The following is a 24,491-nucleotide window of genomic DNA, read 5'->3' as shown; positions in this document are numbered from 1 at the left end:
TGCTCTACCAACTGAGCTACCGAAGCACGACTCACGCCCGTTACTCACAGCTTTACCTCTGCCAGTATCTCATCTCCTACCTTCCAAACTTTACAGAAGCTCTCCTGCGAACCTTGCAGAACTAGCACTCCTGAAAGAAAGGATATAGCGGAGACATGGCTTAGCCACAGCCTGGGGGATGTTTCCAGAATGAGATTTTCACTCTGCAGCGGAGTGTGCGCTGATATGAAACTTCCTGGCAGATTAAAACTGTGTGCCCGACCGAGACTCGAACTCGGGACCTTTGCATTTCGCGGGCAAGTGCTCTACCAACTGAGCTACCGAAGCACGACTCACGCCCGGTACTCACAGCTTTACCTCTGCCAGTATCTCGTCTCCTACCTTCCAAACTTTACAGAAGCTCTCCTGCGAACCTTGCAGAACTAGCACTCCTGAAAGAAAGGATATAGCGGAGACATGGCTTAGCCACAGCCTGGGGGATGTTTCCAGAATGAGATTTTCACTCTGCAGCGGAGTGTGCGCTGATATGAAACTTCCTGGCAGATTAAAACTGTGTGCCCGACCGAGACTCGAACTCGGGACCTTTGCCTTTCGCGGGCAAGTGCTCTACCAACTGAGCTACCGAAGCACGACTCACGCCCGGTACTCACAGCTTTACCTCTGCCAGTATCTCGTCTCCTACCTTCCAAACTTTACAGAAGCTCTCCTGCGAACCTTGCAGAACTAGCACTCCTGAAAGAAAGGATATAGCGGAGACATGGCTTAGCCACAGCCTGGGGGATGTTTCCAGAATGAGATTTTCACTCTGCAGCGGAGTTCTGGAAACATCCCCCAGGCTGTGGCTAAGCCATGTCTCCACTATATCCTTTCTTTCAGGAGTGCTAGTTCTGCAAGGTTCGCAGGAGAGCTTCTGTAAAGTTTGGAAGGTAGGAGACGAGATACTGGCAGAGGTAAAGCTGTGAGTACCGGGCGTGAGTCGTGCTTCGGTAGCTCAGTTGGTAGAGCACTTGCCCGCGAAAGGCAAAGGTCCCGAGTTCGAGTCTCGGTCGGGCACACAGTTTTAATCTGCCAGGAAGTTTCATATCAGCGCACACTCCGCTGCAGAGTGAAAATCTCATTCTGGAAACATCCCCCAGGCTGTGGCTAAGCCATGTCTCCACTATATCCTTTCTTTCAGGAGTGCTAGTTCTGCAAGGTTCGCAGGAGAGCTTCTGTAAAGTTTGGAAGGTAGGAGACGAGATACTGGCAGAGGTAAAGCTGTGAGTACCGGGCGTGAGTCGTGCTTCGGTAGCTCAGTTGGTAGAGCACTTGCCCGCGAAAGGCAAAGGTCCCGAGTTCGAGTCTCGGTCGGGCACACAGTTTTAATCTGCCAGGAAGTTTCATATCAGCGCACACTCTGCTGCAGAGTGAAAATCTCATTCTGGAAACATCCCCCAGGCTGTGGCTAAGCCATGTCTCCGCTATATCCTTTCTTTCAGGAGTGCTAGTTCTGCAAGGTTCGCAGGAGAGCTTCTGTAAAGTTTGGAAGGTAGGAGACGAGATACTGGCAGAGGTAAAGCTGTGAGTACCGGGCGTGAGTCGTGCTTCGGTAGCTCAGTTGGTAGAGCACTTGCCCGCGAAAGGCAAAGGTCCCGAGTTCGAGTCTAGGTCGGGCACACAGTTTTAATCTGCCAGGAAGTTTCATATCAGCGCACACTCCGCTGCAGAGTGAAAATCTCATTCTGGAAACATCCCCCAGGCTGTGGCTAAGCCATGTCTCCGCTATATCCTTTCTTTCAGGAGTGCTAGTTCTGCAAGGTTCGCAGGAGAGCTTCTGTAAAGTTTGGAAGGTAGGAGACGAGATACTGGCAGAGGTAAAGCTGTGAGTACCGGGCGTGAGTCGTGCTTCGGTAGCTCAGTTGGTAGAGCACTTGCCCGCGAAAGGCAAAGGTCCCGAGTTCGAGTCTCGGTCGGGCACACAGTTTTAATCTGCCAGGAAGTTTCAATGCTTATCAGGTTTAATGGGTGTGAGCAATTGATAAGGCTAAGCTGACATACTGGTTCCTAACTGAGAATTATTATGTAACATTGCCTTGGAAATGAATTGTTATTGAAATTAGTCACCATTCATGAAAGAAAACTCTCAGTAGAAAAACGAATTTAAAAGTGCACAAATAACTTGATTTAGAAAAATATCATTATGTTAAGTGGTAATCACAAGACTTGAGAAAAGTATCATTTTGTTTTAATGCTAATCACAAGACTTAATCAGTAAGAGTTAAATTTTTCTGATAGATGGAGAAGAGAAGAGGGGGAAGGGCAGGGTGTGAAGAAAGTGCAATGAGAGACAGAGGATATTAAATGATAAGAGGCACAATTGACAACTTTAGGGATGAATGTAACCTTTCTAATTTACATGAGGCAAGCATATTCTACAAATTTCAATAACATTATTATTAATATAATCATGTAAAACTGAATTTATATACAAACTTAAAAAGCAAGCCAGATAGTCTCTGCCACAATGAAGAAAGCCACTGCTCTGCTATAAGCCATAAATCTGTCAACTGTCAGTAAATAAGTAGTCTGACTAATATTTGTTTGTAATAGGATATTTTTAATGTCTGTTTTTGTTACCTTCACACAATACAGGATAATTATAGCTTGTAACATCTGGGCACTCTGTTAGTGCCATATTCACAGTTATGAACATAAATTACACATTAGTAAAACAATTATTTACACTTATTTAGACTAATTTATTGTCTGTAAAGCACTATCTTCTACTCTGTTTTTGAACTGAAACCCCACTGGCTATCAAAAATAAAAACCAATTTCAGTCTTGTTCAGACAACAGCAACAGTTGTTACATAATTGGTGTCTACACATACATTCTGGGCATCTTTCAAGTACTGTCTGTAACATTTACGAATACATAGCACCATACATTTACTGCAAGATGCGAAATTAGTGATTAAAAGAGGCGCAATGCTAAGAAATTCCATGTTTGATAAAATTAAAATGAAGAGGTGTGTTTATATACAAGAAAAGAATGATGTCAAAACTCACTATATTCACAAACAGGTTGTTGGCCACCCTCAGAAGTGCACAACATAATAAGTTTATGGGAAAAATCATTGCTGATGCTGAATGTATAAACTGCATGATGAACACTTCAACTTTAATGGATGGATGAAGAACAACATTTCCCCCTGACCACCAAGAAAATTTTAAGGAAAATACATTAATGTGTCTTAATGTCTAACACTGCTCATTCAAAACATAAAGTCTTAAATGAGTAACAACAAACTACGCACCAGAGAATGGAACACCCAATTTTTAGTAGCTGGAAAGGGACAACTAAACAAGAACTAACACACACACACACACACACACACACACACACACACACACACACACACATAAAAGAGACATTGTATCTTTAACTTTCAGATTTTTTACAGTTGTTTCTACCATAAGAAGAGGAAATTCAAGGAAAAGATGCCAAGTAGTTTGAGAGAAATAAAGGTTTCTCTGAGTCTCAAATCAGAAATGAAACCAAGTATTTGAGTGAATTTCTTTCTACTCAAAATTATACATCTTTCTCTTAATTTTCCCTATGTCCTGCTTATATCTTCACTCTGGGGCAAAAAAAAAAAAAAAAACACCTTTCAAGAGCTAGAGATTCAGTGCCTGTTTTCTGTCCTTTTTCACTCACAGCCATGCTCAAGTTATTCCTCTTTCATCATTTACTATGCACATGTTTGGTCCAAAGTGAAATGCCTATGAAGTCTTTAATTGCAGTTCGACTATATAAAAGACTCATGTTATTCTATCTGCATCAATAACAATTTAAAATTCAAGATTTCTAGAATTACCTTCAGCTTCCTCGCAAGGAGCAAAATTGAATACTGCCACACCTGTTTATGCCTTGTTGAGCAAATAATGTGTCTGTTGTCATGAGTCAGCAAATAGGATGTAGATAATCCTAGAAACATTGTGTTTTAATTCACCAGTGATGCAGCTAAATTAGTGAGATTCTTTTAGATAGTTTATTGTGTATCACAGCATGATATGGATTATTACCTTGATACATTTTATGAAGTTGTTTCAACCGAAAACAAAAACTAATAAAAATCTAAAATATTTTATCTAATCATGCCTCAATTAAAAATTATTACAAACAAAATATTCCTACAGGCTTTTTAACAAAGGCAGAAGTATTTGTGGTTTATCATAAAAGGTCATTTCATTCTCTAGAGCAGCCTCAATGGGCAACACATTTTACATAAGTGTATGCATCAGGTCATGGCAGATATGACAATGGCATGACTACAAATTAGGAATCCAGCTCTTTATCAGTCAAAGTTTAGTTAACATAATCCTGAGTCTCGTGTGCAACAGGAGTGAAGGCTGTAATTGATGGATCAGGATTTATTATACTGATGTTTCTTCCATTCACCAAAAGTATGCAATATTTTCAGAGAAATAATATACATTGCACTACTTCTGGTATTTATGGAATCAAATTTTCAGCTCAAAGAACAAGTTATTAGCATTCTGACCACTTGCCATTGCTCCATACCAACATGGAAAATATTACCTCAGGTCATTACATTAAAATATTAGTTGTTTACTTGCTGTATTTTAATGATGTTGGGATTTAACAACTTTCCATACCTAATGTTGCAGAAACTGTACCACAAATTTTGATAAAGGCATCAAAATAAGTAAGATCAATCTGAGTTATTTAGAAAATAATCTGTTTGACTCAAATTTAATTTCATGCTTATAATACCACATATGTAGCAACAGTGCTGAAAATGGGAAGTACAGAGTTTATATAGTGTAAAGATTATATGCTTCAGCAGCTCTCTAAAATATATCTGGAATTGCACTTTACCTTCAATGAAGACTTTGTTAGAAAGACATGAGAATAATATGACTTTGAACATCATTTTCACCCTAAGTCACTTGTAATTGGTCCACAAAATAGTGGATTTTGGCTATAACACTATTAGCAGACTAGATGCTTGGAACACAAGGAACAGACTGATATTAATTACGGACCTCAAATTCTTCATATTAATACTACATGTGGTTTTATAATAACTGATATGAATGAAGGGCAGAGTGAAAGATCATAAACATTAATATATGTCTATACTGCAGTGACAGTATGTCTTTCCCTTGTGGACCTAAGACATCAAAACAAATAAAAAGCTGTATGACAATTTTCAAAAATTCTTAAGACCTTACATATTTTATTACTTGGTAGTGTAAACTTAAAACTGTAGCTTTATTATGAGGACTTCAACTAAGTATTGAGAGACATTCATTGCGATGAAAATGTTTGAATTGTGTGAAGCCTCCTCACTAATGGCATCAAATTGAAGTTTCTTCTCCTTGCTACGCACTCACTCAAATGAAAATACAGAAGTTACTGGAATGTCATCAATCCACAGAACTGATTTTTCTCAGTCAACCCACATTTCATGCATATATTCTTTCTTCTGCAAATATGTTATTATAAGATGTCCTAGGTGAATTAACTGTTGTGTATTAGGTCTCTTTTCATTTATATTTTGTATAAATCCTTCCTAATGGCATATCTTATAACTACGCTACCTGACAAAAAGTGAAGCACCCAGAAGACTTCATCAGTTGTGAGTGTAGCTTCACACACATATGCACCATTAGCTGGTATGTAAATGATTTGGGTTGCAATTCTCTGTGACAGGTATAATAGCCACCAGACTGCATTAGTGTAGTTCATGTTTAGTGTTGTTACCTATCAGGCTTGATAGAGTATATAAGGGGCACGAACAGTGTCAGATGTTGAGTGATCACTGAGAAGGACATGGATATGCTCTGTTCTTATGTGAGTTGGTGTTATCATAGAGTTTGAAAGGGGCCTCATAGTGGGTCTCCATTTGGGTGGCTGGTCAAATCATGCAATATCCAGATACGTGGAGCATTCGGATGTGACAGTGGCCCAGTGTTGGACTGCATGGTAACACAAGAGTACCCATCTCATTATCAAAGTTCCAGTCGAGCACATGTGATCACCACAAGGCTGGATTGCTGTGTCGTGCACCGAGCACTCCGTAGCCCTTTCACATCTGTGCATGCCAACTGAGGACAAGTTATGGACTCCCTGCAACACTCGATGTCATCTTGCACTATTAGTAGGAGACTAGCAGCAGCCGGAATAGGCACGGCTGCTGTTAAAACCGCAGCACAAACATCTGCATTTGGACCAGTGCCATTGGACCAGTGCCATGACCAGTACGTGCAGACTGCTGATTGGCACTGTACTGTGCTCAGCGATGAATCGCAGTTCTATCCCAGATGACCGCAGTCTGTGTGTCTAGTGGTGACCTGGAGAGTGGATCCATTATTCCAATGTTTTGGAGAGACACAGTAGTGTTACTCCTGGCATAATGGCGTGGGAAGCCGTGGTGTACGACTTCAGGTCAGGGCCGGCAGTAATTCCCCGAACTCTGACGGCACAACATTACGTCACGGATATACCACGCCCTCACGTGTTACTTCTCATTCGACGGCATTGGGGTGCCATTTTTATACAGGACAGTGCTCATCCACATGTGGCATCTGTGTCTAAGAACTATCTGCATAATGCTGAAGTACTCTCATTGCTAGCAAGATCCCAAGATCTGTCTCCAGTAGACAGTGTGTGGGATCAGCTGGATGTCAACTCCATCCCAGGATATCAAGGACCAATTACAACAGTTGCAGGTCAGCTTGTCTCAGGAGAAGATACAACAGCTTTGTGACCCTTCCAATAGAGTCCATGCAAATATCGAGGCCAGAGAGGGTGCAACATCATAATAATAAGCGGGCTGATACTGCCCGGTTCTTTGTAAACTTAATTTTGTAACCATCAAAATAACATCATATAACTTTTCAACCCCTCAAAGTTTCATTTTGTTTCCTCCTCCCCCTCTGGGTACTTCATTTTTTTGTCAGGCAGTGTATATGACAATTAAGTAATACACATATTTTGTGGACTGCTTTACACTTTACTTGTGAAAGTCATGGTTATGTCTTTGAAAATAAATTGGATAATGTGATATATTTACACATACAACTGTTATGATTTAGACTGATGCACATTTATATCACCAAAATAACATCGTTTACTATCAAAACTTCTCATATGGCACCAAAACAATGTACTCATAGTTGTAAATTCTTTAGTTTATTAATTCCATGTCCCATAGACCATCCACATGATTCCTATCAGAGTGATTAGAATTAAGTATTGTACAAGATATAATTTGTTTATGTGTATAGCTTAAATTTATGAAACTTGAGCTTCTCCAGTGCATCAAATGTTGAAATGTCTTATGGAAATGCAGCTGGAGAGCATCCTCGAGAACAGCGGTCGCTGAGGGCATTTCCTAGTTGTATTCCTGTAAGTTATTTGGAAATGCTTAAAAGCAATCATCTTTGTGTTCTACACTACTTATGCTACTAGTTTTTTAATTAAAAATTATATTTTCCTTACCAGATACTTTATAGGTGAACAGCCGGATGTCACTGTCCAAAGGCCACAGTATTTCAATAAGTGGCAACATCACTATCATTATGTGGACTGATGAACTAACTACAACTGCTTGGGGGCTGGCATGGCATTTGTTTTCCTCCCCCCCCCCCCCCCCCCCCCCTCCCCTCCCCTTCACCTTTCCAGAAGAAATAAAATTGCTGCACTGGCCTCCAAGCAGTCAGTTCATCAGGAAACTTGATGATAGGAACATTGTCATTTGCCAAAATATTGTGCCCATTGGACACTGACATCCAACGATTCATTCATGAAATATTTTGTCATGAAGAGTGAGAGCAGCTGGAGAATCATGTTTTCCCTAGTTTGACTAAATATTTCATGTAAGTAACAGTTAGTTCCTTCAGTAAACCCTTTATTAATTCCTGCTGCCCTTATTGTGATACTGAGGTGTTAAGTTTTTCTAATGATCTGACAGCCATCAGAAAATTAATCTATAAAATACTCAAATAAATTATTGGTAACTGTATACAAAACAACAATTAGTCTGCATGCTTATGTTTCACAAATACGTTAAATTTCCTAATGCATGTTGCAAAAATTCATTCCCTATACTCCCAGGCACATCACACACTACAGTCTCAACAACTAACAAATTAAACAAATTCTTTATGAACAGTAATCATCATTTCTTTATTTAATACCAATTTCTACTATCAGTTAATTAATGGATTGTCTCTAATCCTTAAAATCTCTAGAATGAATATTTTGTTATGTAGTTGGTTGTGTGCTGGTGTGAAACTCACTGACCCATTTGTCACACAGACTGCCACTCTCTCGTCATTTGCCATCAATGCTCTATCCAACTGAGATTTCCATACATGATTTACAACTAGACTCACAGCTTCTGTATGGCCAGTTCCATTAACTTGAAACTTTGGAGCGAGGTACTGGTAAAACTGAAGCTCTGAAGGCAGGCTGTGAGCACTGGCTGAATACCTCGATCAGTGAGAACATTGATTACAAAAGGTAAGTGTCAGAGTTCAAGTCTTATTTCGGATATATAGTTTTAGGAAGTTACATAACACTATACATGCCAGAGCAGGTCGAAAGAAAATTCTGGAACCAAACCATAGGCTAAGTCATTCTGCTCAGTATCCTTTCCCTTTGGAGTGCTAGTCTACAGTGTATGCAAGAGAGCTTCAACAGGAGTTCATAAGTTGGAGATAGCTACAGTCATGACTGGACATAGGTTGTGAGACATGCCTGACCAGTTCATTCAATAAGAGGGTGGTGCCTGAAAGGCAAATGCCTGTGTTCTTGTACCAGTCTGGAATACACTTTTCATCTGCCAGGAAGTGCCTGAAAACCTGATTCATGTGGAGACCACTTTTCTTTATATTATTAACATGTTAATGGAGAAACCTGGTGGAGTGTAAATAATTTATGGGGTGCACAATTTTTCTGTTTGGTGAGTTGTTACTGTTACCCTTTAAATTATTTTTGTCAGCAACAAAATTTTTATATGGTTTTGGAAACAAAATTGCACTATCATCACATTTTTTTAAATTTGCTACTGGCAAAAATTTCTTTATATGTGTATTCCATTTGGAGTAGTACTCAAAGATTATTACACATAGTGAATATAAACTATAGGGGAAAATTTCATGTCACTACTTCTGATAGGAGAAGAATAAAAGTTCATAAAAATGCACATTTAGAAGTGCAAATATTCCATGTAGATGACACTACTATAATTCTCTCACTTACATTGGTCTTTGTTTAAATTGAATGGAGTTAATGTAGTCAAATGTAGTTTTTACAATAGTGTCATATACCCTATCAGTAACAAGTTACTGTCAAGGAAATGAAAATGTTTGGAAGGCCAAATGTTAACCTCATGGAAATTAATATCCGAGTCATAAAATTTTGCTATAACTTTTGGATAATTGTCTGAAGTTGGGTTTCTTCATGGGAAAGGTGGAAACAGAGGGGGAGTGCTAAAAATTTTTACACTGAAACTAGACATAGAGATAGTATATGACATTGAGCACATCCACAATAGAAACTGTACCAGTATTGTGTAGGCAAAGAGATTGCATTGTGTATCCTATACATAAGCATAGCTTGCATGAAAGTCACTACCAGTACTTTCTTGATCATCTGCAATACACGTATGAATTACTGCGAATGGATTTTTATTATATGGAATTTTTGCTCCCTGGTTCATGAGAAAAAAGCAAAAATCATTCTGTGCATTTTTATCATCAATCCTAAGAATTGATCTTTCACAAGAATGGGCTTGCTAACTTCCACAACTTTTATTTATAGACTACAACAAAATTGGGTGCATTACCAATTGTATTGGTAGTGGTTTAGCGTCAGTGCTTTCTTTATGATGATTTGCCACCATCAGTGTTTGGCAAGGTAATATTGGTGATCATCTTCTTGGACCAAGTGTTTTTCCACAATGCTGTAACGGATCCATGCTGCATCTTGAGTTTGAGCAGGTGCCACTGGCAGTACACAAAACTACATGGCTGACGCATGATGAAGCTGCAGCATTCTTTAATGTTAGTTGGTAATATTTTGGCAAAAATCTTCCCTTAAACAAGGATAGAACAGAAAGTCTCTACTTATGACACACCAAAGAGCTAGACTTCAATATATATGTGTTTTACAAGTTGGAGGCACCTAAAAAGTTTCGTATAGACTCCACCACTTCCTCATATGCAAGTAAATAGATGTGTCAATGCAGTTTGTGATTTTACAACTGTCATTTTTAGAGTTTTTATGTCCACTTGTTCCAAGGGAAAAATAATTATGATCAGTGATAGTTTTTATATAAAATAATTACACTACGATAAAGATTTTTTCAGTTAAATAACTTGTGGATACCTGTCAATATTCTACAAAAAGTAGCACTCTTTGTTGTCTTCTAATAAAACTTAATCATATTCCATACTTATTTAAAAGTAAAATAATCACAATAAGATAACAAGCAATGTGACCATAAAATAGAATTTAAGTTATGTGAAACTAACAAACATTTTTGTTCACTCAGCATGATAAAATATTTATTATACACAAAGAGTGCCTGAAATTTTTTGAACTCCTTGCAAACACAAGTCTCAACAAACAACATTAGAATGAGATGCTAGCACTGAGAAATTATTTCCTTCTTCAAAAAACATTTAAAGTAGTAGTAACTACTTAACAAATCTCATTCATTCAGATCACACTGTGCCCTGACACTAAAGCAAGGATACCACGGGAGTGTCAAGTTTACTCAAAACTGGTTCAACATGTAGATGTGCAAAATGGCATAAAGGAACTATTGTGTTTGGATGCACCAAAGACTACATCATGAATGAAGTTACCCTATTTGTTGGTTTATCGGTGTGGACTGTCCATTGTGCCTAGACGGAATGGTGCACCATTCACAGTGCTGTAACACAGCATAAGAACAGTGGCCATAAACACATACTAACGAACAATGATAGGAGAAGGTGTCACGCCTTATCGATGACAATCATTTTCAAACCAAGAGGCACTGCTACTGTCAGTAAATTCAGATCCCTCTATATCAGTTTCTGAGCTAACACGGGACAGAACTGTGTGCAATGGACATTTGGAGTCGGATATCTCATAAAAGATTGTTTCTGACAGCAGCACATGGAATCACCACACATCTTCAGTGGGCCAAAGAATATGGATACTAGAAAGTAGCTGACTGGAGGTTAGAAATGTGTTCCAATGAGTTATGATTTTGCCTCTTTTCAAATGATGTGAGGAGCCAAATGCACCAACTGCCCAATCAGGCATTAAATCTGCAGTATGTGGAGAGCGAAGTTCCAGCCAGAGTTCATTATGTGTGTTTTTCATATCATGAAGTGGATCCTGTCATTCAGGTTACTATGAATATGAACCAGAACGTTTATTTTAATAGCCACAGTGACCACTTGTTGCACCTTCTTCTACACACTGAGGTGATAAAAGTCATATTGGACCACCTTCTGTCCGGTGTAGTGCAGCAACTCGATGTGGCATGGACTCAACAAGTTGTGAGAAGCTGCCTACAGAAATATCAAGCCATGCTGCCTGTAGAGCCGTACATAATTGTGAAAGTGTTGGCAGTGCAGGATTTTGTGCACAAACCGACTTCTCGATTATGTCCTATATATGTTTGATGGGATTCATCTCAGGCAATCTGGGTGGCCAAATCATTCCCTCAAATTGTCCAGACTGTCCTTCAAATCAATCGCAAACAGTTGTGGCCCAGTGACATGGTGCATTGTTATCCATAAAAATTCCATTGTTGTTTGGGAACATGAAGTCCATGAAAGGCTGCAAATGGTCTCTGAGTAGCCAAACATAACCATTTCCAGTCAATGATCGGTTCTGTTGCACAAGACGCCCCAGTCCATTCCACATTAACACAGCCCACACCACTATTGAGCCACTAACAGCCTGTAAAGTGCTTTGTTGACAACATGAGTCCATGGCTTTGTGCAATCTGCACCGCACCTGAACCCTCCCATTAGCTCTTACCAACTGTAATCTAGACTCATCTGATGTTGCCATGGTTTTCCAGTCCTCTAGGGTTCAACTGATATGGTCATGAGTGCAGGAGAGAAGCTGCAGGCGATGTGCTGACAGCCAAGGCACTGATGTTGGTTGTCTGCTGCCATAGACATTTAACACCAAATTTCGCTGCACTGTCCTATTGGGTAGGTTCATTGTACATCCCGCACTGATTTCTGTGGTTCTTGATTGCAATATTGCTTGTCTGTTAGCACTGAAAACTCATATGCAAACGCCGCTGCTCTCAGTCGTTTAAGTAAAGGCCATCAGCCACTGTGTTGTCTGTGGTGAGAGGTAATGTCTGAAATTTGGTATTCTTGGCACAGTCTTGACACTGCAGATCTCAGAATATTGAATTTTCTACCAATTTCCGAAATGGAGTGTCCCATGTGTCTAGCTCCAACTACCATTCCATGTTCAAAGTTGATCAATTCCTGTCATGCGGCCATAATCACGTCAGAAACCTTTTCACATGAATCACCTGAGTACAAATGACAACACCGCCAATGCACTGCCCTTTTATATCTTATGCGAGGGATACTGATACCATCTGCAGATGTGCATATCGCCGTCACATGACTTTTGTCACATCAGTGTATATTCATGATGAGTCTGCTGTGAATACTCCCATCTTCCAAGATGACAACAGCGATGTTGACATGGCTGCACAAATACGTTTCTGGTTTGAAAATGACTTAGGTACTGCACCTCAGTTGGCCTTTTAAACCATCCTATTTCTATCCCAAGAAAATGTTTGAGACTATTTGGAATAGCAAATGAAAAACAGTTATCAACATTGTCACAATTTGGTAGCTTTCTGGGATCTGATCATCACTGTGTGGTTTCAGCCATATGTGAAAAAACTTGTGGACACTCTTCCTGATCAAATTGAGGCCATTTTCAAGGCTAGAGATTGTGTTGCATGGTACTGAACACATGTCTCCTGGGGGTGACTAGTTTCTTTTCGGTTTGATCATTTGTCTCTTTTGATTTTATTGGTTGTTTTCAAAATAATTTTATTATCTGTTGATATGCGACATTAAAAAAACTCCCATATTGCGTGAAACATTATTTCATTGAGTGGCTGCAAGAAAAATTTCTGTGCTATGGTTGGGAGAAACAACACATGACTTCCAATGAAAATAAACTGTCATGCTAATTTGAAATTCTAAATATCCATTCATTTGGGAGAAGTGTGTAAGACTATATAAGATACAGGGGAATGAAAATGTGAAGCAGCATTATGTGCACATAAGCATCAGTAAGAAAGAGTAACTGTTGCTTATTAGTTTTGACATCAAAAAATACAGTAAAAGCAATATAGACTAACAGCAAGGGAGAGATAGGAAAAGCTGTAAAATAGATTACTATTTTCACGGAGATGGGTGAGAACATTATAACAGAATGTAAAAGTGTAGTATCTTCAACAATTACTCTTCAAATATGGGTGTGATAGCAAAGAGAGGGAAAACAGATAATACATTAAAGAAGCTACAATGAATATTTATGACAAATGAAAATTTATCCTACAATACATGAAAAAATAAAAACACTTAATGATATAAGTTCATATGGTACCAACAATACTTCCAATAAAACACTAAAATAACATTACTGTACAACAAATAATGTCCTTAATCTCAACAGTCAAGCAGGATTAATACAAATTATAAGAATGAACAATCTAAAATGAAACCACAAAGATAAAGTATCTATTTAAATGTGCCAACACATTGATATATATAACAGAAGCTGAAAGATTCATTAGTTTCTCATTGCAAAAACAGAACTTTTGAAGAATATGACACAGAAGCCAATCAGGACTTCAAATGAAGAGGGATAATATGAGGTCTGTTCAAAAAATTCTGAAACATTCATTATTTAGCTCCAATGGTGTGTTGGAGCAAAATGTGATTGGCATCCTTGCACATGCCTGTGTTTGTTATTTAACTGCCGGAATTTTTATTGTTGTATGTCTGTTAGTTCTTTTTCAGTGCTGTATTGAGCAAAACATTGTGTCACACACTTTGCGAATTTTGAGATGGCAGAGTTAGCAGAGCAATGTGCCTCCATTAAATTTGTGTGAAACTCAACCTTTACATAGGCACACCAAATGATGCAGGAAGCCTACAGTGATGAGTGCTTAAGCCGTACTTGGTGTTACAAATGGTTCACATGATTTAAAAATGGCTGGACGGAAGTTAAAGATAACCCTCATTCAAGAAGCCCTTTGATGTCTATCGACAATGCTCATGTCAGGAACACCAACGAAATTGTTCATGCGATTCAAAGACTAACTTTCTGGGAAATTGCAGAAGAATGTAACATTTCAGTTGGGTCATGTCATGAAACCCTAACACAGCATCTTCGAATGCATCATGTTGCCACCAAGTTCATCCCATAGCTCATGTGGCAAGACCAGAAAGACCTTCGCCTCGCAAGCTGCGAAGACCTTTTGGATCGTGCAAATGAGAACGAGATGTACCTTAAGAGGATCATAAATGGTCGTGAGATGTGTTTCTATGGTTATGATGTTGAGACACAGGTTCAATCTTCACAATGGGCTGGGATAGGTTCTTCAAGAACAAAAAAAGCTCATCAGGTCTGTTCAAATGTCAAAGCCATGCTGATAGTTTTCTTTGACTTTAAAGGATTAGTTCTTCATGAATTTGTGCCACAATGACAAACTGTTAATTGACGGTATTATCAGGACGTGTTGCAAAAAAATGTGAGAAGGAAACGGCCTGAAATGTGGCAAGACAATTCATGGCTCTTGCATCACGATAACGTATCCGCACATTCATCCTAGATGATGCGTGACTATTGCACAAAAAATGAAATCACTGCCATGCCTCATCCTCTGTATTCTCTAGGTCGGGTCCCTGCAGACTTTTTTAATTTCCAAACTTGAAAATTCCATTGAAAGGATGAAGATTTGCTACGATAGACGAGATAAGAGAAAATTTGCAGACAGCGCTTCAAACGATCCAGCAAGAAGCATATCATGACTGCTTCCAGAATTGGAAAAGGTGTTGGGAGAGATATATAAATTGTGGCGAAGAATATTTTGGAGGAGACCATGCACAATAAGTAAAAGGTAAGTGTAGAAAAATTTTGTGGACGAAGTTCTGGAATTTTTTGAACTGACCTGGTACAACAGGTTAGAATGAGATGGAAGCAACTAACAGTGCAGTAACAAATCACAGATAAAGGATAATACAACAGGGCAGAATGAGATAGAAGCAACTAACAGTGTAGTCAACAAATCACATATAAAGGATAGGCAAACTAGAAACAGTCGTACAGATGGGATATCAGACAGAAACCAAAGAAAGGAAAAAAATTAACATATTTTGGAGAAGTACAAAAATGACAGAGGATTTGTCAATTTCAAAATTGTTTGTATCAGTTTTGGGCTGGTTGCGGTGATAGGAAAAATTCATAAATTATTTTTTTCTGAAAATCACACTACTTTCATTGTCATCAACCTCTATACAGCCATCTACATATTGTCAGCTCAATATTCCATTACCTATTACACCAGCTAAAAAATAACAATACCCCCATTTTCATAAGTAAAGTCCTTTTCATAAGGTACACTCCATTCCCCACAGCCTCGACACCCATTTAATGTGTCTCTGGTGTATATTCTCTGCTGAACTACATAACTAGACTCATTTCTTACAATCACTCCACCACCCATCCCCACAAGCAGTTATGTGTCATTTTATCCCTCTACAAAGCTGATATATTATTTCAGGAAACAAAAGCAGTGCATTTATCAAAAAGTATTATCCTGGTCTGGAATTCCAAAACGAGTTCGCTATTAGAATGACTGATTTCTTGTCATGCCCAGAATTGATCCCCACCCTACCCAATCTTGTCCTCATGCCTCACCTCACTCCCCTACCAAACATTCTTTTCCAACTCATATCCTACCCAAATTGTACATACTCTTTTGATTGATATTCACCACTGAATCGCTTATCTTCTGTATCCTTCTAGCACATCCTGCTTACATACACTAGTCAACATCATATTGTTAAAGGGAGAGACAAATGGAGAAAACCAATGTTGAAGTGCAATTAAACTGAGATTTTTATATTAGCATGATAATCATTAAGCTGTCAGTAATAATTAATGAACACAACAGTAGCAGGAATTCTTGTTTCTACCTCACCCTATTGGTAAACATTAAGGTTCTTTCACTGGGCACCAATATCTCAGAACTATGGAGGCCAGAATTATTTGTTGTGCAGCGTGTGCTTGATACATAACATACATCCAACCTCAAAGTTCAACTAATGTCTCCTACTACTGTCTATTTCTTAGTAACTCAACTCTGAATGTTGCATATTTTGGGAATCTATTATTAATATTATGACTGTAGTGAGATTACAAATAAATGAAACTGAATAGGGTAACAAAGCTAGTACTCTGAATCTGAGTGTTGTTGCTCTGGAAGTACTTCACAGTACATTGCTCTCACACAGAGCAAGAAGCACTACTCCTCTTTTGTGACTTGAAATGCTTATGGGCACTTCATAAGGGAAAAAATATATATTGATTTTGTAAGATATAATGTGCTGGGAAGGACATGCCACTTGGGATAGCAGAGGTCTTTATTACACTAAGCAAGAATGCTTAAAATAAATAATAGAACTGGCAAACAGTCATTCACAATAATAAAAAAAGAATGGAATGTGTTTAGCAGTAAGTGAAGTGTTATTTGCAGAGAACATTAAAGAGGAAAATTGTAAGGTAAACTTAAGTCAAAGGAACATAACAGCAGAAGAGAAGAACTAAAAGGTGGATGTTAAGACTAGATGACACCATAATGTTTAGTTGAGTCAGCTACTTAGCAGATGAAACAGCAAGTTGATGAAATGTAACATAATCATGATGTAGGACACAATGGCCCATAGAATAATACTTGTAGAATATAAAACAGTCTTTCATACACTTTTTCTTCCTTTTATTTTATGACTGGTTTCAAACTACATGAAAATCATCATGCATGTCTGCCAATCTAAACCATTATATGAAACAAAAAGTTTTTTAGCTATGATAGGCACTGTCAAAAGGTGCAAAAACATAATAAAACTATGATAATCCAACACAATCATGTTTGATGCTGTTTGTATAGACTATTAGAATGACATACATATGATACGTATGTCATACATACTAGAATTTTAGGACATACAATGAAATGTCTCTGGTAAGCCACAGGTCATAAACGGTGATATTTGATCATTTATAAATTTTCTTACATGCCCAGTGCATACATAAATAGCTGTGTGAGTCTAGTGGCTATTTTGAAATTCAAACTTCGACTGGCTGATCCAACTCCATTATTGCACAGGCAGCTGACAACTCTTGAGTACATTAACTTCTCAAAAATTTTAGAAATTCAGATGACAAACTAGCCAATAGATCTTGACTTCCATAGAGTAACCCTTTGTGTAAATAGCACCAAATTTATTCACATGATTTAGATTGCTGTTCTATCATGGTTCTTGGTTGATGCAATGCTTTTAATTTTCAGAAAGCCTTATATACAACATGTGCTGCAATTTAGTGAACAATATGTGTCATGAGTGACAGAACCTCAATGGTGTGGCTGTCAGCGGAAATAGTAAAATCAAGCACACCACATGGAAGTGTTGCAGGTCTGTGACACATTAAACACACTAAGGTGACAAAAATCATGGGATAGCGATATTCACATACACAGATGGCAGTTGTATCACGTACACAAGATATAAATGGGCAGTGCACTAGCAGGGTTGTCATTGGTAATCAGGCGATTCATGTGAAATGGTATCCGATATGATGATGGTCACATGAAGGGAATTAACCAAGTTTGAATGTGGAATGGTAGTTGGAGCTAAACGTGTGGGACATTCCATTTTGAAAATCATTAGAGAATTCAATATTGTGAGACCCACTGTCAAAAGTGTGCTGAGAATATCAAATTTCAGGCATTACATCTCACCAAGGACAACATAGTGACCAATGGCCTTCACTTACGGCCGAGAGCAGCAGAGTTTGCATCAGTGCTAACAGGCAAGCGACACTGTATGAAATAACCACAGAAATCAATGTGGAATGTATGACAAATGTATCCATTAGGACTGCGTGTCTAAATCAGTGTTAATGGGCTATCTCAGCAGACAACTGACGTGAATGCCTTCGCTAACAGCACGACATCGCCTGCATCATCACTTCTGGGTTCATGACCTATTATTTGGACTCTAGATGACTAGAAAACTGTGGCTTGGTCAGATAAGTCCCAATTTCAGTTGGTAAGAGATGATAGTAGGGTTCAAGTGTAGTGCAGACTCCAAGGAGCCGTGGATCCAAGTTGTCAACAAGGCACTGTGCAAGATGGTGGTGGCTCCATAATGGTGTGGGCTGTGTTTAAATAGAACAGACTGGGTCCTCTGGTCCAACTGAACCAATCACTGACTGGAAACGGTTATGTTTGGTTACTTGGAGACCATTTTCAGCCATTTATGGACTTCAGGTTCTGAAACAACAATGGAGTTTTTATGGATGGAAATATGCCATGGCAGTTGCTCACAATTGGTTTGAAGGACATTCTGGACAATTTGAGCGAATGATTTGGTCACCCAGATCACCTGACAGGAATCTCACTCAACATTTACAGGACATTATTGAGACGTCAGTTCAAGCATAAAATCCTGCACCAGCAACACTTCCACAATTATGGACGGCTACAGAGGCAGTATGGCTCAATATTTCTGCAGGAGCTTCCAACTACTTGTCGAGTCCATTCTATGTCGTGTTGCTGCACTACGCTGGGAGACAGGAGGTCCGACACTATATTAGGAGGTACCTCATGACTTTCATCACCTCAGTGTATATAATTGGCCTAATAGGTCATGTTGGCATTAGTAGAAAACTATTTCAAAATATGGGACTTGCAAATCGCCAACACAGCAATCACTTCAGACATCATCTGCTGACTGTTGGGCAGATGATGTTTCAAGTGATAACTGTATCAAGCAGAAATCTATAGATACCAACCTTTGAATGCTAGTCCAGGACCAAGGTCAGGGAGCCTGAAGTGGTATAATATATTGCCGAAACTGGTAGCCCAATGAAACAACAGTTTGCAAATAAGATGGCTGAAAGCTGTTTGATTTGACATTTGAAGTGTGTTAGATGTGACAGAGAAGGTTTCATGAACACATATAAACACACCCCAGCAGCAGCCACATGTTTATTTAATCAAAATAAGACTGTCATATTTTTGTTCAACAGACTGTGGTGGCAGACGATGGAAAAAATGTATTATTGGACTAGGATAACAAAGAATATAGGAGCCATGTTCTCTCAAAAGAATTATCCTTGCTATCACTTTAACTTGTTTATAAAAATGATAAAAGACCTGAATCTGGAAGGCTGGAGGGTGTTTTGAGACCCACTCCTCCTGAATGCAAGTTCAATGCCTTAGCACCTTGGAACAAATGTGTTGTGCATAAACCAAGATTGCATTTAGAATTCTGAGAACATACATTTCAATAGCAGTAAAGGAAAATACTGTACCTCCACATATTTATCACATAATGACAATGATGATCAAATTAGATAAATTTGGACTCAAACAAGGGTTTCATGGGAGGTGTTCAACACATGCAAGACTAAATATGTGGATATAAAAGGGAAAATAATGATCATTCTTCAAAAGGGAAATGAACCTCTATACTATAAATGCTGCAAAGAATAAAAAATTTCTAAACACCTGTACACAGTTTTAATAATATGTTTATGATTTGGACTTATTAAGAAATAAACTATAAGAACTGCCAAAAAGTATTTGTTGCATTTCAAAACTATACAAAATGTTTTCAGTCTTTTCATATTTGTGAAAGGAAGTCCTCCATCAGTTCAAATAATATATCCATTTTTTGTTTTGAGAATGACAAAACCTACAATTTTCTCTTCTGATTAAGCAATGTGAACAGCATAGTTTAATAGTACAAAAATAGTGCCTTTCATTGTGCCATTGCTGAATTTGTAGGTTATTGGTTACATGCTGCAGGAACTGAAAAACCAATTACTCAACCAGTAGATGCACATCAGAAGTAATTTCTACCTTCTAGTTTTTATGGGTAGCATACTCTCTTTCTTCATGTAGCATTATTTTTAAAGTTTGCGTCATAAAATCTAAATGATATAAAAATTAAATACTGTACTTCCGTACATATGCAGTCTCACAGTGGGGGAAAACAGTAAGAGGTGCGAAATTAACAGGAGTTGTGAATAAATTTTATGTAGTGGAAGATGTTTGATACTTGGAGAAGCCAAGAACTGTTTATATAAAGACACAATGTGTTTTCTAAATGGTGGCCCGAACAAGGTAGTATCTCAAATTTATACCACATACAGTGAACAGTTAGTTGAGCTATTCTAGCGCTAAGGAAATTAATATGTCATCCTGACAATAACATAAAAGATTTACTTGGAACGACATAGACATGAACAGGGTTGGACAGATACAGATAATCAGCACAGTTTAGGTCAGCGTAGAAGATGAATCTGGGGTCATTCATCATCAAATATTTGTAGTAACTATTGGAAAAGCTAGTTTTCTTTTACGACTGCATGCACTAACAGGTGCCCATTCTTTAAGAAAAAATATACTCTTTGACAGAAGTGGCCATTCGTGCCAAATATGCTGACATGTTTACACTGCAGAAATATTTTAGTTCTATGCACAAAGTCTTCTATGTACGGTGAATGGTAGTCTTTATTCATTACACTGTAAGTTGAGTATGTTGATGATATGTATGTAAATTGTGCAAGATTCACATAGTCAGTGGTAGCCAACACACACACACACACACACACACACACACACACACAGCTTGCCAAAGGCAATTGTGTAAATAGAATAGAAAACGAAAAACACAAAAACTGAATCAATTATTGAAAAGTGAGTATAAAACAGACAATTCAGAGTCATTTGCACATAAAAATTTATTAATGACCAGTTTCAGATGACAAGCATCCATTATCAAGTTTCAAAAAGTGATGAAGTGGTGACCGCATTACTGTTTTATTATATTTTAATGTTTTCATGACAGTAGGCAAATGATCAACTATTTTTGGAACTTTTAACTGACAGTTTCCTGTGTCATAGTCACTTTCAGGAATTTATATAAATGGCCTCTCATCATATATTCAAGGAACTGAAATAATTTCTTTACTGGCAATCTTACTTGTGTATATATTTCAAAATTTGAAAATGGTACATGAAATGTTCTTCGAGACTGATGGATGAGTCACTACAATAACAGTGTTACTAAACTTTAATGAAAGAGAACACTTTCAACACTGTACTGTACAGAACTTTGAATCCTTGTTAACAAACCTGTTTGGAGGTAAACCAGTATATGAAAGTGAGCATAACTTTTCTGTGGCGGGTGTGGGAGTGACCACTGGTATGAAGCACAAAATAAGTAAAATAAAATAAATAAAAAACATGGCCCTGTCTAAACATTAATGAGTTATAGTAGAGCACTCAGGAATGGCTCTACAATGATGAAGGAAGCATACTGAAAAGAAACATATAATAAGAATATGTGATGTCCTTCTGCCTGGATTGCCAAGCACATTAAAGCACCTGCTTCTGCCCTGCAGATTAACAACAGGAGCTGGTGTGCTGGCTGGCCTGGATGTGCTTTACAGGCAGTTTTCCACATCCATCAAGGCAAATACTTGGATATTCTCATGTCCAGCTTTGGTTACATGATTTGGAAACACTTTGAAAAATGTTAGCACATTTGGTCACACGATGTTCATTAGAGGTAGACAGAATGGGTACACAGAATCCCTACTCCCCAGGGTGAACAGTCAGTAGTGGCTTTAAAATGCCTTTGGGAGTGGCAATCCCATTATATAATACCCTATATACAGGTATAGTTGGTCAGCTGTGTAACTGTAGATGGACCATACAAGCCCCGATCCGGCACTGGCTGCATACAGTGCAATGGAGTGGATGTGATGTCCACTCCAGAGCCTCTTGTAGGCAAACTCAGCATGTAGGTTAAAGTCTCACATTATTCCTTTATTAATTTTGTTATGGGCAATCAGTCTCTCTTTGGAACAGTTAGCAACATTCATAATATAACAATGGAATGGAAAATGACTTGCATTATATCTTCTTCTTCTACTTACTGAAACGTTTCTGGTTATGCAGGTAGTTCACAGAACCTCTTCCAACCTTCTCTTTTCTCCCAGAGTCTATCGTTTAGCATCGCCTCCCATTGCACTTCTCTTCAGTTCACATCATCCTCCACCTGACCTAAATTTTGTTTGTAGTCTTCCAATTTGTCTTCGTCTAGATTCTGTTCATTCTAGGGCTTTCTGGTCCCATTCTTCTAATATGGTCAAACCATTTAAGCCTATTACTCTCCATAGTGTGTTTTAGGGGCTTGATCTAGAGGGTGTTTCATATTGTATCATTCCTTATCCTGTCCCTTGTCATCTGACCCAGGATCCCTGATAGAGAGCACATGTCTGCTGCTTGTATTCTGCTCAGATCTTTCTTTGTCCAAGTCCAGCATTCTGAACCACAGGCCAAAACTGGCAGATAATATAACCTGTATATAATGGTCTTTGCTTTGGTAGGTATTTTCCTATATCTAATTATGTCCAATACATAATAATAAAATTTTGACCAGTTTTTTGTTCTCTCTGAAATTTCATCCTTGATATTTCCTTTCTTGATTAATTTACTTCCATAGGTATTTGAAAGCTTCTAGTTCTTTAATAATTTTTCGATTGCAACTTACATCCTTCATTTTTTTATTTTCCCTGTTGATTTTCATTACTGCACTTTTTGTTAAGTTTTTTCTATTCCTCCTCATTACTCTGCTCGGTATTTAGTTGTACTTCCAATTTCTTCCCAAATCTTCACATCGTCTACATATGCTATGATTTTCATATAATTTGTTGTTGGTGCCGGCCGAAGTGGCCGAGCAGTTCTAGGCGCTACAGTCTGCAGCCGTGCGACCGCTACCGTCGCAGGTTCGAATCCTGCCTCGGGCATGGATGTGTGTGATGTCCTTAGGTTAGTTAGGTTTAAGTAGTTCTAAGTTCTAGGGACTGATGACCTCAGATGTTAAGTCCCATAGTGCACAGAGCCATTTGAACCATTTTTTTTGTTGTTGGTACTTGGCAAACTTTCCTTAATATGTTGTCCATGACTGTATTTAGACACACTGGTGAGAGCGTACATCCTTGCCAAACCCCTTGGACTGCCATAAGCCATTCTGATTTGCTGCCATTTACTGTAACACAATTCAGGCATTTTTGTACACATTTTTGATTCTCAGTTGCATTCCTTTTGACAATCCTAGTCTTTTCAGACCTAGCCATATCTCTTCCATTCTAAGTATGTCATAACCATTTTTTATATCCATGAATGTAACTATGATGCCTTTCCCAAATTTCATTTTTTTTCTACAACCAGTCTGGTTGTAAATATGGCAGCTATGGTTGAACTTCTTATTTAAAATCCTTGTTCTTCTCTTAATTGTGGTTCTATCTCAATCCTTATTTTCTCTAAAATTATCTTTTCATCAATCTGTATTCAGTCTCTATAGGTAATCCTATGATTCATGCCGTTGCCAATCTCCCAAATTATTATGACAAAGGAAATAGTCACAGAAATATTTTATCACTTGGCTGTTGACATGAAACTGCTAAATATTTCTTCCTGACAATAACTATAATCCTATAAAGCATTTCTTAACATGTGACACAGACACACACATACAGATATAATTTTATTGGTTAGATAAGCCTAAATACAACTACATAATGGTCAGTAAGTAGCAACATAAGCTCTGGAAATATGTTTTTCATGTTGTAACATGCTGTCACATTACACATCATGACTGTCATGCTTTGAATGTATGAACTCCAATGACCTACTTGTTGACAGGATGTTAAACACCTTGAATATATGAAAAAGCATCCATCTAAAATTTTCTCACTTTTCAAGCGACAACACATTGGAGAAATTCAAACTTTTGAACATGATCATCATTATCTCTACTATCAGGAGATAACTGGATTGATGAGTGCTTGACATATAATGGTCTGGCTTTCTACCATTCATGCTACATCGCCTTGGGGGAGGGGAGGGGGGGATGGTGTATGGGCACAAATGCAGGAAACTGACAATGGGTGAAGTACCCTTTCCCAATGGGATTTAGGAGTGGAAGGAGAATGAATACAGCACACAACACCACATATTCCCATTAATTTAAAGTGTTTAATTGTTGCCCTTTGGGGATGTCCTGTGTCTGGCGCCCTTCCCCAGGTTCCACTAAAATATAGATTCTGTGTCTATTAAATATTCAGA

General features: G+C 38.3%; 1 protein-coding gene and 1 long non-coding RNA gene across 2 annotated transcripts in view; one reads left to right on the top strand and one right to left on the bottom strand.

Moving 5' to 3' along the window:
- The window catches only part of LOC124721433, a 33,299-nt gene extending 30,929 nt beyond the window's left edge, over positions 1-2,370 (top strand). Inside the window, exon 3 of the long non-coding RNA XR_007006330.1 lies at positions 2,275-2,370. This is a non-coding gene — a long non-coding RNA (uncharacterized LOC124721433). The remainder of the gene's footprint in view (positions 1-2,274) is intronic.
- LOC124721432 (dual specificity mitogen-activated protein kinase kinase 7-like) overlaps positions 1-24,491 on the bottom strand; it is a 175,227-nt gene that overhangs the window by 18,046 nt on the left and 132,690 nt on the right. The window lies entirely within an intron of this gene.

This window comes from Schistocerca piceifrons, chromosome X (genome assembly GCF_021461385.2).
Source record: "Schistocerca piceifrons isolate TAMUIC-IGC-003096 chromosome X, iqSchPice1.1, whole genome shotgun sequence".
Lineage (NCBI taxonomy): Eukaryota > Metazoa > Arthropoda > Insecta > Orthoptera > Acrididae > Schistocerca > Schistocerca piceifrons.
The sequence above is the reverse complement of the archived record's forward strand: the minus strand, read 5'-3'. Positions and strand labels throughout refer to the sequence as shown.